General features: G+C 43.7%; 1 pseudogene; it reads right to left on the reverse strand.

Annotated features, from left to right (window-relative positions):
- The window catches only part of LOC134949909 (vomeronasal type-2 receptor 26-like), a 1,108,520-nt pseudogene that overhangs the window by 302,776 nt on the left and 779,958 nt on the right, over window positions 1–25,786 (reverse strand).

Here is a 25,786-nt window from a genome sequence, read left to right on the forward strand (position 1 = left end):
AACGACTCGGAATGAGGGCCCATATCCCTGTAATAAAACAGAATAGCTTAGTCTACTGGGTGTTAAAAGTACTAAGGCTCTGAAGCTACCATTAATAATATAAGGTGTTTCTCAGCTCATACTACACTATATACTTAAACTATATATAATCAAAAGTTGGGTGGAGGCACAAAGAGACGTCAATTAGAAAAACGACTGTAAACAACCTAAGGTACCAGGGGGGTTATATAGGGAAAAAGTAGCATACTGTAGAAATATAGAATTTGATAGCGGAGAAGAACCACTTGGCCCATCTGGACCTTTTTTTTTTTTTACCTTTTGGTAACCTCAAGCCCATTGAATCCTTATTCTTTGTAAGGATGTCTTTATGACTATCCTAAGCATGTCTAAATTGATCTAGTGGCTTAGGGGTACATTTACTAAGCAGTGATAAGAGCGGAGAAGTGAGCCAGTGGAGAAGTTGCCCATGGCAACCAATCAGCACTGAAGTAACATCTATAATTTGCATACTATAAAATGATACAGAGCTGCTGATTGGTTGATGGGGAAATTTCTCCACTGGCTCACTTCTCCGCTCTTATCACTGCTTAGTAAATGTACCCCTTAGCCTCTACCACCTGTGATGAAAGGCTATTCCACTTATCAACTAGTCTTTCAGTGAAGTTATTTTTCCTCAAGTTTCCTTTGAACTTACAGTACCTGCCTCCCCCAAGTTTCAGCATGTGTTCTCTTGTCGCAATACTTCTTTCCTTTGAAGAATGTCTCCACCTGTACCTTGTAAAAACTAGAGACGTGCACTGGACACTTTTCGGGTTTTGTGTTTTGGTTTTGGATCTGGATCTCTGTTCGTGTTTTGGATTTTCTGGATTATTTTGAAAAAACAACAACATAAAAACAGCTAAAATCACAGAATTTGGGGGTATTTTTGATCCTACGGTATTATTAACCTCAATAACATTTATTTCCACTCATTTCCAGTCTATTCTGAACACCTCACAATATTGTTTTTAGACCAAAAGGTTGCACCGAGGTCGCTGGATTAATAAACTAAGCGACAAAAGTGGGCGGCACAAACACCTGGCACATCTAGGAGTGGCACTGCAGTGCAGACAGGATGTCAGTTTTGAAAACTAGGCCTCAAAGAGCACATCATGCAAAAAAAAAAAAAAAGAGGTGCAAGATGGAATTGTCCTTGGGCTCTCCCGCCCACCCTTATGTTGTATCAACAGGACATGCACAGTTTAACAAACCCATCATTTCAGCGACAGGTGGTTTCCCTGGAATAAGCTCCCAAACTTCTCCAAATCATAGCTACTATAGCCAGTTGCGCAAGTTTGTCACAGTCGCCCGGAGGCAAGATAAATATTGGTGCCCCCCTATTTCCTATATTAAGATAAATATATGTATGTATGTGTGCGTGTGTATGTATATATATATATATATATATATATATATATATACAGGATGAGTATCCCTTATCCAAAATGCTTGGGACCAGAGGTATTTTGGATATGGGATTTTTCCGTATTTTGGAATAATTGCTTACCATAATGAGATATCATGGTGATGGGACCCAAGTCTAAGCACAGAATGCATTTATGTTTAATATACACCTTATACACACAGCCTGAAGGTAATTTTAGGAAGTATTTTTTATAACTTTGTGCATTAAACAAAGTGTGTGTACATTCACACAATTCATTTATGTTTCATATACACCTTATACACACAGCCTGAAGGTCATTTAATACAATATTTTTAATAACTGTGTGTATTAAACAAAGTTTGTGTACATTGAGCCATCAAAAAACAAAGATTTCACTATCTCACTCTCACTTAAAAAGTGCGTATTTCGGAATATTCCGTATTTCGGATATTTGGATATGGGATACTCAACGTGTGTGTGTGTGTGTGTGTGTGTGTGTGTGTGTGTGTGTGTGCGCGCGTGTGTGCGTGTGTATGGAGTGTTCTGAAAAAAAATTATATACTGTATTTATACATTTAATTGTCTTTTATTTTAAATCACACATTTCTTAGCAGGCATACCCAGGATTAGAACCCATGACCTGTTACACTAACAGCAGACACTTCACTGATGGAATTATATGCTCCTGTATAGGAAGCATGACAATTCTAACTATATAAAGTTACGTGTAATTGTCAGATAAGTATCTTCATATACTGTAGTTAAAATTCTCATATTTCCTATACAGGAGCAAACAGCTTCATCAGTAAGGTATCTGCTTCCAGTGTAATAGGTTGTAGTTTCTAATCCTGGGTGTGATACTTGTAAAATATGTATCTACAGTATAATAAAACAGGGTGTGATTTGTAGTGTGCAGGGAGAAGTGAGGAAGTCGGCCACTGAAAAGACAGCGACAGCTATCAATTAACTTAATTCAATGGTGTCACAGAATGGGAGGAGAGGTGCCCCCCTTCAGAGCAGGAGCCCGGGGGCAGATGACTCCTTTGCCTCCCAGAGTTCTGCCTCTGACTATAGCTACAAACATACCACATCCATATTTGATGACTTTTGACATTATGAGAAGAGGCAAGAGGAAGAGGACAGTGTCAAGAAGGTGATTAAAAATGAGAGAGGCACACGCAATCAGGAACAACATAGAGGCTTTCACCTCCACTCCTATATTGGTGTGTAATGGAAAGGACTTCGAACCAAGCAAATATATAATTACCACATTACTGGATAAATTGAAAAACTAGGGCCAAAGCCTCCGAATTTGTATCCTCATCTCCATTTTCAGAGATTAAGATAATCTCGGATTTAATGCTGGGATGCAAATAAACTGGTGTATACCACAGGATCAAGATTGGATATTTTCCCCTCCACAGAGTCATGAGACTTATTTTGTGAAAATCTTGTGGGTTTCTTTTTTTTTTTTTGCATTTTATTGCATTTGTATTCATATATTTTGTGGCAGATGTCTTATTTTCGTTTTGCACAGCTCCCAGTTACACAGATGTGAGCCTGGCAATCCAGACATCTTCCTGTCTGGAAGCCACCATGAGACTCCATACTGGGCCTTATTCAGTAACTGTTTGTGCGTCACAGGAGCTCCTGGTCCATCTAGTGCTGCAGTGCAATGGAAAGCTGATACAATGCAAAATCACTGAAACTCTGTTTTTCTAACACTGCAAGATCTTACAATAACCCTACGCAGCCCTTAGCAAAAGAACCCTGTACAACAAATGCGCATTTTGTAAATAAATAATCCCAACATGTGGAACATTAATAATAAGTCAAATTAAGGTTAACTAATTGGAACAATTCATTTGAGTGAGTCCCTTACATTAAATTATTGAGAAGAACCCCACTCTAATGCTAGGTACACAGTGCACACCAGTAGATGTAGATGAGCAGGATCAGACAGGGCACCCCTGGAATTATATGGCAGACATATAGACATAGGTGTGTTTGGAAAATATAGTTTTCTCCAGCAGTAGCGCTGGATTATGATTCCTTCTCTTCTGAGTCTGACTGAGTTTGGCCACAAATGTGGTCTCATTGGAAAACACTTCATCAAAATTGCAATTTCCATGTACACCTTTGCGGCAATATGTTGTCACAAATCTGTGATGTTGAAGCTTGTTTCATATCCTGCTGAAGGCTTTAATTTAAACCTAGGATCAAGTACAGCAGCACCCCTTGAATTATATGGCAGCGTCTCTGGACTTATACAGCAGATAGGCAGCACCCCTGGACTTATACAGCATAGGCAGCACCCCTGAAGAATTACAAAGGAAAGCAGACAGGCAACAGCACCCCTTGATTTAAACGGCAGTGTGGCAGCACCCCTGGACTGATAAGGCAGAAGGGCAGCACCCCATATAGGGCAGCACCCCTGGAATTATGTGGCAGACAAAGAAAAGACGTGCAAGATGAAATTGCCCTTGGGCCTTCCCACCCCCCCTTATGTTGTATAAACAGGACATGGACACTTTAACAAACCAATCAATTCAGCGACAGGATCTGCCACACGACTCTGGCTGAAATGATTGCTTTGTTTGGGCCCCCACCAAAAAAGAAGTAAACAATCTCTCCTTGCAAAAACTGGCTCTACAGAGTCAAGATGTCACCCTCATCCTCCGATTCCTCCCTCCCATTCAGTGTTTACATCCTCATCCTCACAGAGAAATAATACTCAAACAAACCACATCATTTAGGTGTCAGTGGACTGCTTACGCTATTACCCAAAGTTTCTGAACTTGACAATGACTTATGATGAATGTGCTGCAGGTGACGTATAAGGAAGGATGTTCCTAGGATGTTAATGTCCTTATCCCTACTTATTATAGATTGACAAAGGCAACACATGGCTTCACACCTGTTTTCTGAATTTGTGGATAAATAATTCCACACCGACGTGGTGGCATTTTTGGTATTTTGCCCAGGCATGACACTGGGCTTTCTCATCCCATGTACAACAACTGTCTCCCCCGGTGCCTGATTTAAACAAACCACATCACCATCAGAATCCTCCTCGTCAACTTCCTCCTCAGCGCCAGCAACACCCATATCCTCATCCTGGTGTACTTCAACAGTGACATCTTCAATTTAAATATCAGAAACTGGACTGGCGGTGCTCCTCCCAGCACTTGCAGGGGTGTGCAAATGGTGGTAGGAGCCTCCTCTTCCCATACAGTCTTGGGAAGGTCAGGCCTAGACATCTCAACCGCGGACACACTTAGACTCTCCTTGGGGATGTCAGGAACTGGTGCAGAATCCGGAATTCGGGATCAGGTACCAAGTGGTTGACGTTACCCAGAACAGAGGCGCGGAGTCTAACATGCCGGAAGGTTTTCACCAGGGTACCCTGCAAGGGGATATGGGCTTCGCGGCTTCCGACGTGCAGGTCGTGGCCCCCTGTCTGGGTCACTTGATACCTGAACTGGACTGGAGTTATGGTAGAGGTGTTGTATATGACCAACCGCAGGGATACACAGGAACAAACAGGAACTGGAGAAGGTGGCAGGGTGCACACGGCCAGATGGTACGCTGGGGCCGTGGAGATGGAACAGCAGCAGGCACTCCAGGGGTGACACAGGAGGTAGCGGCAGTCGGCAGACTAAAGTCGTCAGCAAGATGTTGAAGCTGGAATTCAATACTGGAACAAGGCAATACCCACTGGACAGATGAACTGAGACCTGAGAGGAACCAGGAAGCAGAATACCACATGGAGTAGTTATAACTGGCAAAGCCTCTTGGGATTGAGAGGCTTAAAAGAACAGGCTGGACCAATCAGTTGTGAGCACCAGACAGGCCCCCAGTAATTGATATAACATGCAGCTGCAGTGCAGACTGAGCAGGCTGACAAGCTGAATAGTAGTTTCCAGGTAACGAGCTGTAATTACAGAATCCAGACACCTGTGAAGTCAGTTGCTGAGTGCAGGAGCAAAGGCACTGGGAGACAACTATGCAGGAGCTAGCTGTGACCTGTAGTTCCACAAACTGAAGCAAAGGAAATTTATAACAAAAACAAAACATGAGTGCTCAGGATTGTAACAGGGGAATTGTGATATCTCAGAACGCACAGTTGTTTTTCCTGTGCTTTAACAAGATTTGTTTTTTTTATTTTGTAAGCGCGAGGAGGGTTTCCACCTTCATGAGAAGCTAGACCAACAGTCATGAACATAAACCAAGGCCTTAGCCTTTCCTTGCCACTTCATGTTGTGAATGGCATATTGTCAATTTTATGTTTCTTATCAGATAATTTCTTTTTTTTTGTTGGTTCTTAATTTTTGCTTCTTGGATTTTACATGCCCTCTGTGACACTGTACATTGGCCTTAGCAGACAACATTGATGGAATTGCATCATCAGTGGTCATGACTGGTGGCAGCAGCAGCTTCAGCACTAGTACTAGTAGCTGGAAGTGATTCCTGATCTTTCACTATTTTTTCCTCCAAATTTTTGTTCTCAATGCCATAGGACAGCACCCCTTTATTATTACAGCATACAGAACAGTGCCCCTTTATTTTCACAGCATCCCTGAATTTTTAAAGCATAAAGGACAGGGCCAGTGTACATTTATTTTTACAACACCCCAATATTTTACAGCATACAGAACAGTGCCAGCACCCCTGTATTTTTAAAGCATACAAGACAGGGCCAGCACCCCTTTGAATTCACAGCACCCCTGAATTTTTACAGCATACAGGACAGGGCTAGTGTATATTTATTTTCACAACACCCCTGTATTTTTACAGCATACAGGACAGTGCCAGCACATCTGTATTTTCACAACACCCCTGTAATTTTAAAGCATACAATACAGGGTCAGCACCCCTTAATAGTCACAGCACCCCTATATTTTTACAGCATACTAGACAGGGCAGTGTACAGTTATTTTCACTGCACCCCTGAATTTTTACAGCATACAAGACAAGGGCAGTGTACATTTATTTTCACAGCACCCCTGTACTTTTTTACGGCATACAGGACAGTGCCAGCACCCCTGTATTTTCACAACACCCCTGTAATTTTACAACATACAAGACAGGGCCAGCACCCCTTTATATTCACAGGACCCCTGTATTGTTTGCAGCATACAGGATCATTGTACATTAATTTTCACTGCACCCCTGAATTTTTACAGCACACAAGACAGGGCCAGTGTACATTTATTTTCACAGCTCCCCTGTAATTTTACAGCATACAAGACAGGGCCAGTGTACCGTTTCAACACCCCTGAATTTTTTACAGCATACAGGACAGAACCAGCACCCCTGTATTTTCACAACACCCCTGTATTTTTACAGCATACAGGAAAGTGCCCCTGTACAGCTGTGACAGGACGGCAACACCCATGTACAGCTGAAGCACTCCTAACAGCACAGGACACCACAGTGACAGGACAGCACCCATAGAGAGCACACACTGACCCCACACAACGCCACAACCCACAGAGAGATAGAGGTCTGTCTCCCTTACTCTCCATGTCCCAGCACCCTTAACAGCACAGGACACCACAGTGACAGCACAGCACCCCTAACAGCACATGGACACCACAGTGACAGGACAGCACCCCTAGAGAGCACACACTGACCCCACTCAACGCCACAACCCACAGAGAGATAGAGGTCTGTCTCCCTTACTCTCCATGTCCCAGCACCCTTAACAGCACAGGACACCACAGTGACAGGACAGCAACCCTAGACCGTACACACTGACCCCACCTGACGCCACCACCCACAGAGAGACAGAGGTCTGTCTCCCTCACTCTCCAAGTCCCAGCACCCCTAACAGCACATGGAGACCACAGTGACAGGACAGCACCCCTAACATCACAGGGACACCACAGTGACAGGACAGCACCCCTAGAGAGTACACACTGACTCCACCTGACGCCACCACCCACAGAGAGACAGAGGTCTGTCTCCCTCACTCTCCAAGTCTGGAGGGAAAATGGTGGCGACGCACAGCTATTTATATGGAATTCAAAACCTTTCGAGAATCAGGATGATGATGTTTTGTCTCATTCTGGGATCCGAGTCTGGCAGGAGGTCCCAAGCCAGACTCGGTTCTCGGCTCGGATCGTGAAGTTGCGGGGAAGTCCGGTTCTCTGAGATCCGAACTCGCTCATCTCTAATTATAATTAGGTGAGAGTTTTGTATATACTATAATTAGGAAAGAGTTTGTATATGTCTTTTTATAATTTCACACTGTCCAGACCTGCTATCCAATACAATCAACCATATAATTATATAAGGATCATTGAAGTGTCACAATCTGTATGGGTTAAATGCTATATATATATATATATATATATATATATATATAATGTATGATTTGCACATAATGATACAATTATTTATGACAATGGATTATACATCTGGTGGAGTTTGAATTACTTGTTATATACAACAATATAATAACATACAGATACAATGGATATATACATGAAAATATATACGTAGGCCATCATTTTATCACAATAAAATATTTATTACAGAGTATATTTTGGTGTATACTCAGTGGGCAGTATATTTTAATCACATTTCTACAGTATACTTTTCATTCACTTTTCTATATCTGCATTTTATCTTGCTGGTATTAACAATTATGTCAAATTTTAAAATAGGAAATAAAGGTTATATTTTATAATTTATGTGCACCATAAAGGACTTTCTTCTCCCACTTTTCTCTGATAGAATTACATTTCTCAATGGTGGCACCCCCTTTTTTCAGACTTGTATGTACAAATTAATTAACAAACTATTTTTTTTTTCATTGATATTACAATTTATGGGCCTAATTCAGACAGACCTGATTGCTGTGCTGAAAATTTGCAGAGGTCTGCGGTCAGATAGTCGCCACCAAGGCAGAGTGAAAACCCACCCCATGCAAGTGTGCGAATGCATGCGTACGCCATGCAAAAACTTCGCCAGTCATCAACTCACTCACCAACGAATGTTTTTTCCATTCTATGCAGCCTGTGCAGTCTGTGTGTAGCCCAAGACTTATTCTTCCAGTGAGATACAATCAGGCTGATCAGGGCCGGAGCTGACGTCACAGACCTTCCCTGAAAACACTTGGGAACGCCTGCGTTTTTCCAGACACTCCCAGAAAATGGCAAGTTACTACCCACAAACGTCCGCTTCCCACCAATCAACTGCGTACGCCGTGCAATCAAAATTTTCGCACCATTCTGACACTCTTTGGCCTCGTGCCTGCGCAATGCGGTGCATATGCAAAATAATAAATATTTTGATAAGCCATAATTATTTAACTCATTCGATTTTATGGAAATAATGTTAAAAATAAGAACATTTTACATTATGCAGACAATAATATAATGATAAAAGGCCATATAATGATAAAAGGATATTAAATAAATCAATGATAGGTGTACATCCAATATCACTGGTGCTTCATTAATTAGTTACTTATTTAATTTGTTCCTAGTTAACTTAAAACAGCTTTTGTAATATATCATTCATATTTTAAATGTGTATTTTTCAATATTTTTACCTCTGATTATAAAAGCTTAAAATAATCCTGGCTCATCAATATTTTTTTTTATATTTGGGGGCTCTGGAGTATTAATTAGTTGAAATGTTATACAGATATGTCCTCATACACTATTGCTGCAGTCGCCCAAATATTTGTCTAAAATATACAGTACAGTACCTACCATCTGCTATCCCGCTGTGCATTAATTCTGACTGTAGAGAACAGAGCTTTTATAAACTGACAAATCCAGCATGGATCTACTCCAGGCTCAGCAGGTCCCACGGGACCAATTAATCCAATAGTTGTCTATTCATTTTAATTAATAATTGATGTCACCTTAATTAGTAGACACATTACAGTAGCTTTGTTGATAATTTAGAGCATACTGCACATTAAATGGCGACAATGGACTTTATTTAGAGTTGGAAGTAGAGATGCACACGTTAAGAGGTGTCTGCACACTTTCTTTTTAAATTCTATATTTTAAGAAACACATATCTTAAAATATGTGCAACCCAAAATCAAGAACACAGGCACACTGACATTCCTATCTCTCTCTCTCTCTCTCTCTCTCTTGTGCAGCAACAGAACCAGGCAGCCAGAATGTGAGCAGGACACAGAGGCAGAACTCTGGGAGGCAACGGAGTCAGCTGCGGCCGGGCTCCTGCTTTGAAGGGGGGCACCTCTCCTCCTGTTCTGTGTGTTCAGCAACATTAATCAATTAAGTTAATTGACAGCAGCCGGTAACTCTTCTGTAGCCAACTTCCCCACTAGCCACTACACCTTACAAATCACACCCTCTTTATTATAGATACACTGGAAGCAGACATCTTACTGATGAAGCTATTTGCTCCTGTATAGGAAATATGAGAATTCTAACTATATGAAGTTATTTCTCTGACAATTACACGTAACTTCATATAGTTAGAATTCTCATACTTCCTATGCAACAGCAGATATCTCCATCAGTAAGGTGCATGCTTCCTGTGTAATAGGTCGTGGGTTCTAATCCTGGATATGACACTTGCAAATTAATTGTCAGAGAAATAATCAGCATTGGGAGGGACTGAGCAGATCTATGTAGTGTGTGGCTGGACCCCTACATGGAGCTGCCTAGTTGCAATGGTTTTGTAGTAGCTTCATATAGTTAGAATCTGCAGGCTCACTATGCAGGAGCAAATTATATGCATAGGGGGGACACCAAAATTTTTCTTGCCTCCGGGCAACTGAGACAAACTTATGCCACTGGCAGGACAGTATGCAGTGCAGGCAGAGACATCAGGTTTCATGAGCTACTGATGCAGCTTCCTGACCAGGGGATAGATAGGAGGAGGGGAGAGAGCTGTAAGGGACACAGGAAGCCCAGCTTCTCCTCCTCCTCATATGTTTGTCTGTGTCCTGTGCAACCTTTTAGCTAACAAAACCATTTGGGTCTAGAGAGATAGACACACAAAGAGTCCTCCTGAGTCCTGTCCCAGTGTGTTAGTAGTAAAGAGGCTGCTACGTTTCTTGCATGTGACAAGATAAATTATAGATTTTATTTTTCTATGTGTATTTTAAGGTTGTTTAAATTGTCTTTGTTCCACTACTAGAACATTTTATAAAATAGTTGTCTCTCAATTAGACAGCGCTATAAACAGTACCCAGGCATTATTAAACTATTAGTTTAAATTTAATATACACCATTGTTGTAAATTTAATATACACAACCCATGCCTCCCAACATCTGAGACAAAATGCTCTTAATCTGAACTGCCCTCTTAATTTATGACTGCTATCACCTGTGTTGAAATAACTTTCTTATCAATTACATAGTTCAACACAGGTCAGACCAATCATATATTAAGAGAGAAGTCCAGATACACAGCATTTTGTTCATCCTGGAATAGGCCATGTTGGGAGGTATGCACAATGTAATATACACTGCCCCCTCCCACGGGTTCCCCTGTCTTAAGTGACGCCCGCTCCCTCAAAGCTTAATCCGGTCTTGCAGTTGCCTGGATTTCTATCAAGACACCCACCGGCTGCTTTGTAGAACCAAGTAATCTCTGAGCGACAGTGACACTTGTGCAATAATCACTCAGGTCAGTAAATAATTGGTATTATGTACATTTCTGTATAGTTAATCTATGTTGTCTGTTTGGCACCCAAGTTTACCAGCCCTGCTTATTTAAACTAGAGATGTGCGCCGGCTCCAAAGATTTGGATTTGGATTCATCTGTGAGATCTGGATTTGCCAAACAGCCGTGATGGGATTTGAATTTGATTTTTTTTTTCAAAATTGACAAAAAAAATGCCAAAATCACATAATTTTTGCGTTTTTTTTGGCCCTGGATTATGATTAACCTCAATAACATTAATTTCCAGTCATTTGCAGACAATTTTGACCACCTTAATGCTCACAATGTTGTTTTCAGACACTTTAGGTCAAAGTCTGCAGCCAGCTGGCTGGTTACTTACTACTAGGTGACAGAGCAGTAGCACAAACAGACGGCAGTTTGTACCACATCTATGAAACACTGCCACACAGCAGTGGGATAAATGAACAGTTGTGCAAGATGAAATTGTCCTTGGACCCTCCCACCCACCCTTATATTGGATATTAAACAGGACATGCACACTTTAACAAACCAATCATTTCAGGTACAAGGACTGCCACACTGTTGCAGAATGCTGAAAATGCCCCAAAATCTTTTGGGCCACAGACAGCATCATTTGCACACCCCTTTGATTTAAAAAAAAAAAAATGCTGAATCACCAGGTTTATCGCAGGGACGTGCAGTCAGGGGAGGCAGGGGAGGCAGTGCCGCCCCTGTCATTATGATTAAAATAATAGAAAGAAGATACATAAGACACATATTCTGTGTCATATGTATTGTACCCTCTTTATATTAATTTAATCATTTTAGCCCATCTAATACGTTTGGGAGGCACTGGCAGCTAGTGCCTCCCGTAGCTAGTGATAACGGGACAAAGCGGGGGGGCGGGGCCATGCGCTGGGCTGGAAAAGCCCATTACAAAAAGACTAGAATGCGGCACTTATACAAGTGCCTCGCTGGCAGGGAAAGCACGCCCCTGCTAGCGAGGCACCTGTGATTGGACAGCGGATCCAGTGCTGGATCCGCTGGTCCAATCACATAGACGCGGCCGGGAGAAGCGGCGCCGGGACCAGTCATACTGCTCCAGCTGCGGCGGCGCCGGGATGCCCAGGAGTCCATGCGGGGCTGACTTCATTAAGTGCAGCTCCCCCTCCCTGCCTCCTTACTCACAGTGTCCTTGCTGTTGCTGCCGCTGCTGGTCCGGCGCCTGTCACACACAGGCAGAGCCTGAATACAGTGGGTGCAGCAGCAGCGGTACAGGGAGGAGGGGGAGAGCGGAACGGAAGATCTTCCTACTGTAATCTAGGTAAAGTGTTTTCCGTGTCCCCCCCTCCCCCTACTAGCTAATGTGTGTGTTCCATGTCCCTCCCTCCCCCTACTAGCTAATGTGTGTGTTCCATGTCCTCCCCCCCCCCCTCCCCCTACTAGCTAATGTGTGTGTTCCATGTCCTCCCCTCCCCCTACTAGCTAATGTGTGTGTGCCATGTCCCCCCTCCCCCTACTAGCTAATGTGTGTGTGGCATGTCCCCCCCCCTCCCCCTACTAGCTACTGTGTGTGTGCCATGTCCCCCCTCCCCCTACTAGCTAATGTGTGTGTGGCATGTCCCCCCCCCTCCCCCTACTAGCTAATGTGTGTGTTCCATGTCCCCCCCTCCCCCTACTAGCTAATGTGTGTGTGCCATGTCCCCCCTCCCCCTACTAGCTAATGTGTGTGTTCCATGTCCCCCCTCCCCCTACTAGCTAATGTGTGTGTTCCATGTCCCCCCCTCCCCCTACTAGCTAAAGTGTGTTCCATGTCCCCCGCTGGCCCAAACGCTGGCTAATGTGCACGGCGACAGCGGTGGGAAGCCACAGACCCAGCGTGAATTGAGCGGCGCCCGGTGCTCTCCTCCTCCGCCCTCTCTCAGACAGAAGCCCCTGCTTGACGGCCGGCGGCTGTGTAGAGCGCACAGCCGCTCACCGCCGCCCACCGCCGCCAGCCACTCACCGCCACCAGCCGCAACAAATGAGTCAGGTAATGTTCACCTGCTGTCACCCTCTTTCCCTGTCGTTACTGTCCCTGTCCCTACTGTCACACTCTCTCTCCCTGTCGTCAATCTCTCTCCCTGCTGTCACTCTCTCTCCCTGCTGTCACTGTCGTCTCTCTCCCTGCTGTCACTATCGTCACTCTCTCTCTCTCTGCTGTCACTCTCTCTCCCTGCTGTCAACTGTCGTCACTCTCTCTCCCTGCTGTCACTATCGTCACTCTCTCTCCCTGCTGTCACTATCGTCACTCTCTCTCTCCCTGCTGTCACTCTCTCTCCCTGCTGTCACTATCGTCACTCTCTCTCTCCCTGCTGTCACTCTCTCTCCCTGCTGTCACTGTCGTCACTCTCTCTCCCTGCTGTCACTATCGTCACTCTCTCTCCCTGCTGTCACTATCGTCACTCTCTCTCTCCCTGCTGTCACTCTCTCTCCCTGCTGTCACTGTCGTCACTCTCTCTCCCTGTCGTCACTCTGGCTCTCCCTGTCGTCACTCTGGCTCTCCTTGCTATCACAATTTCAGCTCATTCAGTGTGCTATAATGTGAATTTCGGCTCATTCAGTGTGCTATAATGTGAATTTCGGCTCATTCAGTGTGCTACAATGTGAATGTCGGCTCATTCATTGTGCTACAATGTGAATGTCGGCTCAGTCAGTGTGCTACAATGTGAATGTCGGCTCAGTCAGTGTGCTACAATGTGAATTTCGGCTCATTCAGTGTGCTACAATGTGACTTTCGGCTCATTCAGTGTGCTACAATGTGAATTTCGGCTCATTCAGTGTGCTACAATGTGAATTTCGGCTCATTCAGTGTGCTACAATGTGACTTTCGGCTCATTCAGTGTGCTACAATGTGAATTTCGGCTCATTCAGTGTGCTACAATGTGAATTTCGGCTCATTCAGTGTGCTACAATGTGACTTTCGGCTCATTCAGTGTGCTACAATGTGAATGTCGGCTCATTCATTGTGCTACAATGTGAATGTCGGCTCAGTCAGTGTGCTACAATGTGAATGTCGGCTCAGTCAGTGTGCTACAATGTGAATTTCAGCTCATTCAGTGTGCTACAATGTGACTTTCGGCTCATTCAGTGTGCTACAATGTGAATTTCGGTTCATTCAGTGTGCTACAATGTGAGTTTCAGCTCATTCAGTGTGCTACAATGTGAATTTCGGCTCATTCAGTGTGCTACAATGTGACTTTCGGCTCATTCAGTGTGCTACAATGTGAATTTCGGCTCATTTAGTGTGCTACAATGTGACTTTCGGCTCATTCAGTGTGCTACAATGTGACTTTCGGCTCATTCAGTGTGCTACAATGTGAATTTCGGCTCATTCAGTGTGCTACAATGTGACTTTCGGCTCATTCAGTGTGCTACAATGTGAATGTCGGCTCATTCATTGTGCTACAATGTGAATGTCGGCTCAGTCAGTGTGCTACAATGTGAATGTCGGCTCAGTCAGTGTGCTACAATGTGAATTTCAGCTCATTCAGTGTGCTACAATGTGACTTTCGGCTCATTCAGTGTGCTACAATGTGAATTTCGGCTCATTCAGTGTGCTATAATGTGAATTTCGGCTCATTCAGTGTGCTACAATGTGACTTTCGGCTCATTCAGTGTGCTACAATGTGAATTTCGGTTCATTCAGTGTGCTATAATGTGAATTTCGGCTCATTCAGTGTGCTACAATGTGACTTTCGGCTCATTCAGTGTGCTACAATGTGAATTTCGGTTCATTCAGTGTGCTACAATGTGAATTTCGGCTCATTCAGTGTGCTACAATGTGACTTTCGGCTCATTCAGTGTGCTACAATGTGAATTTCGGCTCATTCAGTGTGCTACAATGTGAATTTCGGCTCATTCAGTGTGCTATAATGTGAATTTCGGCTCATTCAGTGTGCTACAATGTAAATGTCGGCTCATTCAGTGTGCTACAATGTGAATTTCGGCTCGTACCATGTGCTATAATGTGAATTTCGGCTCCTACCGTGTGCTACAAGGTAAAAGGGGCACCAGTACTAGATAGTATAAGGTGTTCTCCTACACTGGACACGCCACCTATTGGGTGACCACGCCCCCTTTTCTGGAGCGTGCGCGCCTTTGGCGCGCACATACTTGCATCCTTAACTGTTGCATACCCCCACCTCAAAATTTCCACTTCAAACACTATATATATATATATATATATATATATATATATATATATAAAAAATATATATATCAGTGCCTCCCCAGCCAATGACCTCACCGCACGTCACTGGTTTATCGTGTGAGCAAAACAGGGGATGTGTTGGAATTCACCCAGCTGTAATGCTTTCACTATATTATTGGCATTATCCGAAATTATAAATCCTGAGGAGAGTCCAAGTGGGTTAAGTTATGTTGCTATCACATCCCTTAGTTTTTCTAAGAGGTTGTTAGAGGTAAGCCGGTGATACACAGAGTAGCCTGCCTTTGAATGAGCTGGCGATGTTTGCTAGATAGTACTGCTGCTGCTGCTGCTAAAGGTGATTCAACCACCCAGTGGGCTGTCACACTCATATAATCTTTAGTTTGCCCACTCCCGCTTGTCCACATAACTGTAGTTAGGTGGACATTGGCTACAATGGCATTTTTTAGGCCGTGAATGAAGTTTTTCTTAACGTCCTGGTACAGCCGAGGAATGGTCTTTCTGGTGAAATCGAACCGAGATGGAATTTGGTACCATGGACATGCGGCCTCCATTAACTGCGTAAAGCACACTGAATTGATGGCAGATATTGGACGCAGATCTGTTACTATCCAAGCAGTCATGGTATCAGTGATACGTTGTGCGACTGGGTGAGAACTGACATGCTTGTTTCTCCTTGACAAGCATTGCTGAACAGTCAATTGATTTTGGGAAATAGTACTAGTACTAGTAGATTCCTTGGTCCACTTCTGGGATGATGAACTTCCCCCAGCAGCAGCAGCAGCAGAACCAGCATCAGAAGGCCTTGCGCTTAAGGATTCTTCTGCGTAATCCTGGAAAGCGGAGGATTCACCTAATATATTAACAAATTGGTTTCACGACCGTCTCTGGTCAAAATTGAGGATATTGAGGTTGAGGATGAAGGTGTTGGTGGTGGAGATCACAGGTGCTGGGTTCTAGTAGAGAGAAAAGAGACATTTGCTGCTGGACTGCTTGTTGTTATTTTCTTAGCACCAGTTTCTGACACCCTACACCTGCCATGAGCTCGCTGAAGATGACATAATAGGGTGGAGGTTCCTAAATGCTTAATGTCCCTACCTCTACTTATTTTGTTTCCACAAAGGCTACAGATGGCTTGCCAAATGTTGTCAGGATTTGGGTGACAATAATTCCACACATAGGAGGTAGATTTGTTGGTCTGATGCCCACGCATGAAAATGGCTGTCTTATCATGGCCGACAGATGCTTTCACTTGTGCCTGACTTATACACACAACATCCTCATTCTCATCCTCAAGATCCTCATTAATGCCATTGTCTGCTACACAAATACCCCCCTCATCCTCTTATATCTCCATGGTGGCATCTTCAACAGCTAGTTCACCAACAATACTCATACTGCTCATCTCCACACATACAGAGGGAGCAGTAATGGTGGAAGGCAGCCTCTCTGAGAGATTAGACTCACACATAGGATTTGGGGATGCAATTGAACTCTCCTCAGGGACTTTTGACATTTCTGTTTCTGAAGTTCGCACAGTTTGTTTTGCTGCCTTAGTAGTTTTCAGTTTTTTTACACCTCTGAAGTTTGAGTAACAAGGTCTTTTATTGTCACAAGAGGAAGCCACAGAAGATGCCTCACTAACAGTTGCAGAATCATCAGACATAAATATAGGCCAAGCCCTGAGTCTTTCCTTGCCAATACGTGATGTGAATGGCATGTTGGCAATTTTAAGTTTTTCTGCGTGAACCAACTCTCTTTTTCTTACTGCTTGAGGTCTTTTTTTCTTTACCAGTTGTGTAAACTTTCTATGCCCTCGAGTATCAGCTTTAGTACTAGATGACATTTAAATCGGCATCATGACTGGTGGAAGCAGCTGGAGCGCTAGTATTTGGTTCTGTAAACTGATTGTTATCCATCTTTTAATTTACAGATCACAATTCACAAATCAGTTGTGCAGTGCACACAACAAACAATGTAAAGACAGGCGAACAAATTATTTTTATTTGTTTTATTTTTGGGGTGAAGCAGATTGTGCCACACTGCGTTGAGTCAGACCGCTTTAACACACGGTACTAAATACAAGTAACTATGGTGTACTAGTGTGCATCTATTTTGCACACAACAAACAATGTAAAAAAGCACCAAAAAAAAGATTTTTGTTTTATTTTTTAGGGGGATGCACTGACACAGCCCTGATTGACCCTGACAACCTGACAGCAATCTGATGGATACACTGACACAGCCTGATTGACCCTGACAGACCCTGATGGCCAGTGACAGCAGAGACTCTGACAGCCTGCCCTGAAAAGGATAGACTGACAGCACCCAACAGCAAGCTACTCGCATTGTGGAAGCAGGCAGGAAAATGGCGCCGAGCCGTGTAACGTCGAGCTTTTATAGACTCGAAGTCTCGCAAGAAATGCGACACAGGATGATGACATTCGGATTCTTGCGCGCTCCCGAGCTTTTCCGTGACATTTGCGGTCCGGGCTTGAGAACTCTCGAGCCAGGCATGTTCGGAGCTGTTCTGATTCTACGGAATCAGAACCGCTCATCTCTAATTTAAACACCCTCTATGTACCATAATGGTGAGAGAGTATCAGGTCTGGGTTCTAGTAGAGAGAAGAGAGACATTTGCTGCTGGACTGCTTGTTGTTATTTTCTTAGCACCAGTTTCTGACAACCCTACACCTGCCATGAGCTTCCTAAAGATGACGTAATAGGGTGGAGGTTCCAAAATGCTTAACGTCCCTACCTCTACTTATTTTGTTTCCACAAAGGCTACAGATGGCTTGGCAAATGTTGTCAGGATTTGGGTGAAAATAATTCCACACATCGGAGGTGGATTTGTTGGTGCGATGCCCAGGCATGACAATGGCTGTCTTATCATGGCCAACAGATGCTTCCACTTTTGCCTGACTTATACACACAACATCCTCATTCTCATCCTCAAGATCCTCATTAGTGCCATTGTCTGCTACACAAATACCCCCTCATCCTCTTGTATCTCCATGGTGGCATCTTCAACAGCTAGGTCACCAGCAATACTTATGCCTCTCATCTCCACACATACAGAGGGAGCAGTAATGGTGGAAGGCAGCTTCTCTGAGAGTTTAGGCTCACACAAAGGATATGGGGATGCAATTGGAAACTCAGGGATTTTTGAAATTTCTGTTTCTGAAGTTCGCACAGTTTGTTTTGCTGCTTTAGTGGTTTTCAGTTTTTATACCTCTAAAGTTTGAGTGACAAGGTCTTTTAGTTGCAGAATCATCAGTCATAAATATAGGCCAAGCCCTGAATCTTTCCTTGCCACTACGTGATGTGAATGGCATGTTGGCAATTTTACGTTTTTCTGCATGAACCAACTTTCTTTTTCTTACTGCTTGAGGTCTTTTTTTCTTTACCAGTTGTGTAAACTGTCTATGCCCTTGAGTATCAGCTTTAGTACTAGATGACATTAAATCAGCATCATGGCTGGTGGAAGCAGCTGGAGCACTAGTATTTGGTACTGTAAACTGATTGTTATCCATTTTTGAATTCACAATTCACAAATCAGGGGTGCAGTGCACATAACAAACAATGAAAAGAAGAGCAAAGAATTGTTTTTTATTTTTTGGGGGCGCAGATTGACCCACACTGAATTAAGTCAGATCGCTTTAACACACAGTACTAAATACAAGTAACTATGGTGTACTAGTGTGCATTTATTTTGCAAACAACTAACAATGTAAAAAAGCAACAAAAAGAGATTTTTGCTTTATTTTTGGGGGGGACGCATTGACACAGCCTTGATTGACCCTGACAGACCCTGATGGCCACTGACTGACAGTACTGTGATGGACGTCTGACACAGCCCTGATTGACCTTGACACACCCTGATAGCCACTGACTGACAGCAATGTGATGGACGCACTGACACAGCCTGATTGACCCTGACAGACCCTGATGGCCACTTACTGACAGCACTGTGGTGGACGTTCCACTTCTGACACAGCCCTGATTGACCCTGGCAGACCCTGATGGCCAGTGACAGCAGAGACTCTGAAAGCCTGCTCTGAAAAAGACAGACTGACAGCTCCCCACAGCAGAGCTCCTCGCAGCGTGGAAGCATGCAGGAAAATGGCGTCGAGCAGCGTGACATCGAGCCTTTAAAGACTCGAAGTCTCGCAAGAAATCCGACATGGGATGATGACATTTGGCCTCTTACGTGCTCCCGAGCTTGACGTGACATTTGCGGGCCGGGCTCACGAACTCTCGAGCCAGACATGTTCAGAGCTGTTCTGATTCTACGGAATCAGTACCGCTCATCTCTAATTTAAACACCCTCTATGTACCATAATGGTGCCAGAGTATCAGGTCTCATGCTTGTGCTCTAGCATTACCTACATATTAATCTGATTGAATCCTTTGTGCCATCCAGACTTGCTTTCTCTCTTGCTTACACCTTTCCCTCAGAATATGACTTAAACTTGTTTCCTCATTCTGTGTGTGACCCCAGCCTTGACCTGTACTCTCATTCTGCTCCTTTCCTAGTGACCCGGACCTCGGCATGCCTGATCTTTCATGTGTTCATTCTGAAATATATATGCACTTCTATGCAGATTTCTCTTGCGGGGCAGTGAGAGTGCTGTGACTTGAGTATCCCTGGCAGCAAAGCCGATCTCACCCTGTGACAGTTCTTGGTGAAACCATGAGTCCATAAGTCTCCATGCCTTGACTCTGTCTGCACTAAACCTAATCTGACTGCATCCTATACCCTCTGAGTTTGACAGGAAGGAGCTAAGGGAAGAAATTATTGTGTGAGTGTGTCCAGCAAGAGAAAGCTTTGGTGTGCCATGCCAGAGGTAAAGTTAATCCTAAATTGCATCACAATGAGACCATTCTGTCTGGGTTGTATAGTTACTAGTATTTATGAACATACACAGTAATTGCAAAATGACAGTATTAAGTGACGTGTGTGGGGGAGATGTGCTAGAGTGGTCCATGTTTGGAGTCTATCCAAAATAGGGAGCAGAATGCTCTTCACAAGATCTGTGTCTCTCATACACACTCATTACTCATTTGCACTCATAATTACAAGACTTTCTTCGAGCTGCACCCACTCTGTGGAATGCCCTACCACGCACAATAAGACTCTCCTCTAGTCTCCAAACCTTCAAATGTTCCCTGAAAACTCACCTCTTCAGACAAGCGTATCAAATTCCAGAACCACCCACATAACTTTCATAAACCTTCCTATCAAATTGCATCCACTCTGCACAGTCCACACATATCCTCACATGTCTTCTCATTCTTCACTTTCCCTTCCTCTCGACCGTGGTTCATCATTGCTGTGTGGCCATATCATACAGCCCACCAGGAACCTTTGGAATCTGGTGGACGACTCTGCAATAGATAGCACCTATCCTTGTGTATACATGCCTATTTCCCTATAGATTGTAAGCTTGCGAGCAGGGCCTTCCTACCTCTAGGACTATTTGTTATTACCCAGTTTTGTTATATCATTGTTATTTCCAATTGTAAAGCACAAACTTTTAATAATAAATAAATAAATAAATAAATAGAATGAGAACATACCCACAACTCCACAAGGGATGCTTCCACTTTCACTTATTACCAAGTAGGGATATTAAAATGTTCCAAACGTGCTTATGTTAGGTGAATGGCTAGATAGTACTTTTGGACACTCTACTAGACCAAATAAAGTGGTATATTCATGCCAGTAAGTTACATATTGGGGCGCTCACTGGAAGGTTTGGAAATAAATGATGCAGTATGATTAAGAAATTTGTCTTTATCGCTGCAACTCTACCCAACCAAGGGAGAAATCCAGACCTGATCCTAGCAGCAAATTTGTTAGCAGTTGGGCAAAACCATGGGGCTAATTCAGACCTGACCGCTCGCTATGGTTTTTTGTAGTCCTGCGTTCGCATATTCGCCGCCCACAGGAGAGTGTATTTTAGCTGTGGAAGTGTGCGATCGCATGTGTAGCAGAGCTGTACAAACAGATTTTGTACAGTCCCTGAGTAGCCCAGGACTTACTCAGCCGCTGCGATAATTTCAGCCTGTCCAGGACTGGAATTGACGTCAGACACCCACCCTGCATATGCTTGGGAATGCCTGCGTTTTTCCAAACACTCACAGAAAACAGTCAGTTGACACCCACAAACGCCTTCTTCCTGTCAATCTCCTTGCGAATGCCCGTGCGAATGGATCCTTCACACAAACCCATTGCTGAGCATCGATCCGCTTTGTACCCGTGCGAGGCGCCTGCGCATTGCAGTGCATACACGTGCGCAGTTTAGACCTGACCGCCCACTGTACGAAAACGCAGCCTAGCGATCAGGTCTGAATTCGACCCCAAGTGCACTGCAGGTGGGGCAGATATAACATTTGCAGAGAGAGTTAGATTTGGGTGGGTTATATTGTTTCTGTGCAGGGTAAATACTGCCTGCTTTATTTTTACACTGCAATTTAGATTTCCGTTTGAACACACCCCACCCAAATCTAATCTCTCTGCACATATTATATCTGCCCCCCCCCCCCCCCCCCCCACTGCAGTTCACATGGTTTTGCCCAACTGCTAACAAATTCTCTGCTATGATCAGGTCTGAATTACCCCCCAAGAGACATAGAACTGGATTCAAGTCTACAGTTCTTTCTTCAAAGAATCAATTAATTGAGATAAGTTAGCTAAGTACAGTATACAGCAGGTCATCATAATGTTTTGTAAGGTGTATCCTGAAGTATTTTATTTTCTGTGGATGACACATCAATTTGTAATTGTCTCTCATGTGTTGCTAGTCTATGTTAAAGAGGATTTGTGCAAAAGATTCAGTCTTCTCAGGGTTAATTAAGAAGTTTAAATAGTGGCTGAATATTTCTGTTTTATTCCAAGGAGGGGGGGGGGGATATGTGTGCAGAGCAGTCGAGAGCCGGGCTGGGCCCAGGTACTTTTCAAGGGGTGTGGCCTAATCACAGGAGGTGTGGTCATGTACCCTTAGAAAAAAATACTGGAAAAAATTGTATTTTAAGCACCTCCATGGCCACACTGCATGCAGCCCAGTACACAGCAGAGTGTGCTGGGCTGAGGAGAAGCGCTGCTGCTGCCAGGTAAAGGAGAGGGGGCCTGGGCCCCTACTGGGCCCTTGCTGGGCCCCTCCATCAGACCTGGGCCCAGGTAATTTGTACCCTCTCCCCCCCTCTCTCGACACCACTGTATGTATGCCTTCACTATGAGAAGAACATCATCTCCATAGAGATTACGTGTAACAATTTGGTTTTTTCCTATTCCAGTCTGTTGGATAAAAGCTTTGCAAACTATTTAAACTTCAGCACAAGAAACCCCAGTGACAGCCAGGACAGCACCCCTAACATCACAGGGACACCACAGTGACAGGACAGCACCCCTAGAGAGCACACACTGACCCCACCCGATGCCACCACCCACAGAGAGAGACAGAGGTCTGTCTCCCTCACTCTCCAAGTCTGGAGTGAAAATGGTGGCGCCGTACGGCTCCTTATATGGAATCCAAAACTCGCGAGAATCCTACAGCAGGATGATGACATTTTGCCTCTTTCTGGAAACCGAGTCTGGTGGGAAGTCTCAAGCCGGACTCGGTTCCCAGCTCGGAACGTGATGTCCGGTGGGGGGGGTGGGTGGGTTCGGTTCTATGAGAATCGAACCCGCTAATCTCTAGTAAAAACCCTTGATATACAGTTTTTTAAAGATTCTATCATGTCTCCTCTTTCTCTTCTCGGCTCCAAACTATACATTTTGAGATATTTTAGTCTTTCCTGGTAAGTTTTGTGGTGTAGACCATGCACCATTTTAGTTGCCATTCTCTGTACAGTCTCTAATGCATTTAAATCCTTCTGGAGATGTGGCCTCCAGAACTTAACACAGTATTTTAGGTTAGGTGGTACCAATGATATAGTGGCATTATTACTTCTTTCTATATGCTACTGGTTCCTCTCCCTATGCAACCAAACATCTGACATTCCTTTCTTGTTGTTTTGTTATATTGCTTACCAGTTTTTAAGTCATCTGAAATACAGTAGTGACTCCTAGAACCCTTTCCTCTTCCATAGTTTCCATCATAGTGCCCTTAATACATGCACTTGGGTCTCAAAAACCCAAAGACTAAATATCGTACAGGTTAAGTATCCCTTATTCAAAAATCAAAATCTCTCATTTTCGGGTCCCCTCTGAGATAATGACATATATTTAATATATTATGTGTATATATAGAGATAGAGATTTTATATATATATATATATATATATATAAATACGCTGCTCAAAAAAATAAAGGGAACACTAAAACAACTCATCCTAGATCTGAATGAATTAAATATTCTTATTAAATAAATTTTTCTTTACATAGTTGAATGTGCTGACAACAAAATCACACAAAAATTATCAATGGAAATCAAATTTATTAACCCATGGAGGTCTGGATTTGGAATCACCCTCAAAATTAAAGTGGAAAAACACACTACAGGCTGATCCAACTTTGATGTAATGTCCTTAAAACAAGTCAAAATGAGGCTCAGTAGTGTGTGTGGCCTCCATGTGCCTGTATGACCTAGCTACAATGCCTGGGCATACTCCTGATGAGGTGGTGGATGGTCTCCTGAGGGATCTCCTCCCAGACCTGGACTGAAGCATCCGCCAACTCCTGGACAGTCTGTGGTGTAACGTGGCGTTGGTGGATGGAGCGAGACATGATGTCCCAGATGTGCTCAATTGGATTCAGGTCTGGGGAACGGGCGGGCCAGTCCATAGCATCAATGCCTTCGTCTTGCAGGAACTGCTGACACACTCCAGCCACATGAGGTCTAGCATTGTCTTGCATTAGGAGTACAAAATGTTGGAACACGTCCCCTTAACTAAGCGGGGGGGAGACCGACAGAAGACTCTGTTGCAAAAGGAGGCTCGTTGGATACACCGGCTTAATACGGTGGCTCCCAATGGCCTTAATGAGACATTGTCACTCACCTGTTTCCTGTAAAGCATAGGTTGTATTTGGTATAGAATAGAAAATTAATTTGCAATTAATAATTGTAACTTTGGTACTCCTAGACATGCATTTAGCGGAAAATTTCAGTATTGAGGTATTTACAAGTACATAGAATGTATATTATATATTCATAACTGTGTTTCCAGATTTGTAAATGAGTCCTTTTTGCATTACAGTTTCTATGGTGATGGTTTATTTCACTGGTCGGGAAACGTCATCACATTGACTCTGTTTGTCTCTAAGTGATGACGTACCCGGAAGTAAGTCCGGCGGCGTTGCCGGGGACTGTGCACGTGTGGAGTGTTTAGAGCATAAAGGTAAGATTGTTTTATGTCACATTTTGTATCTTCTGATGACGGTTGAATAAAACCGAAACGTTAAGCTAAAGCAGAACCGAGTGATCTCAGTTATTGCATTGAAGAAATCCGAGAGTGCCGCCGTTACCTGTATCTATCTATCTATCTATCTATCTATCTATCTATCTATCTATCTATCTATATATATATATATATATATATATATATATATATATATATATATTTGGCCTCCTGCATCTTGGATGTGGGAGGCAGCGTACCATGGCACAGCAGGACCTACCACAGCCTCTAGTATCTATATTGAAAGAATGGGCATGTACGGTCCCCGCTAATGCTGTTGGCCACAACTCACTGAACTATGGGTTAGCGGGAGCACAGCTTCCCACTACCCTGCTGCAGTACCTCCGCCGGCTCTCTCTCTCACTGTACCATGGCTGGGTCTCCGGAATACACTGCGCCCACTGCCATACGCTACGGCACAGTAAGCAGCTCACGTTGCGATCGCATCATGGGCCAAGATGCAGGAGGACTCATAGAGTACTGTACAGCATGGGTCTTCAACCTGTGGCCCTCCAGCTGCTGTGGAACTACACATCCCAGCATGCCCTTCCACAGTTTTGCTTCTAAGACATGCCAAAACTAAGGCAGGATATGATGGGTTGTGTAGTTCCACAGCAGCTCGAGGGCCACAGGTTGAAGACCTATGCTGTACAGTGTATATAGAAAACATAGTGTGTTTTGGGATTATTTCCAGTGAAGGTCCCATGAGTGCCACCACCTTACATTTTCCTATATGCTGGTATTGTAATTACCCAGTATGGCAGCAGATCAGGATTTGATCAGAAAATATGGAGAGTCTAGGGGTCTCCACGTTAGCTATGTGTGAGTCTGATATTTCTGACAGTGTACTCTTGGAGAAGCCTCCTTCCACCATTTCTGCACCCTCTGCAAAAGTGGGGATGAACAGATATAGATGGTGAAAAGTAAAGATAGTAACATAATAGAAATTGAGGATGCTAGAGTGGAAGAAGTGCAACAGGATGAGGGGGATATTGTGTACTATCTGACACTAATGAGGACGAGGAGGATGTTCATGATGTTGTTTGTGTCAGCCACCAGTGGCAGCAGCTCTTGCTTGTGATAAAAAGAAAGCCATTGTCACTTCTGGGCATAAGACCAAAAAA

This window comes from Pseudophryne corroboree, chromosome 8 (assembly GCF_028390025.1).
Source record: "Pseudophryne corroboree isolate aPseCor3 chromosome 8, aPseCor3.hap2, whole genome shotgun sequence".
In the NCBI taxonomy this organism is placed as follows: domain Eukaryota; kingdom Metazoa; phylum Chordata; class Amphibia; order Anura; family Myobatrachidae; genus Pseudophryne; species Pseudophryne corroboree.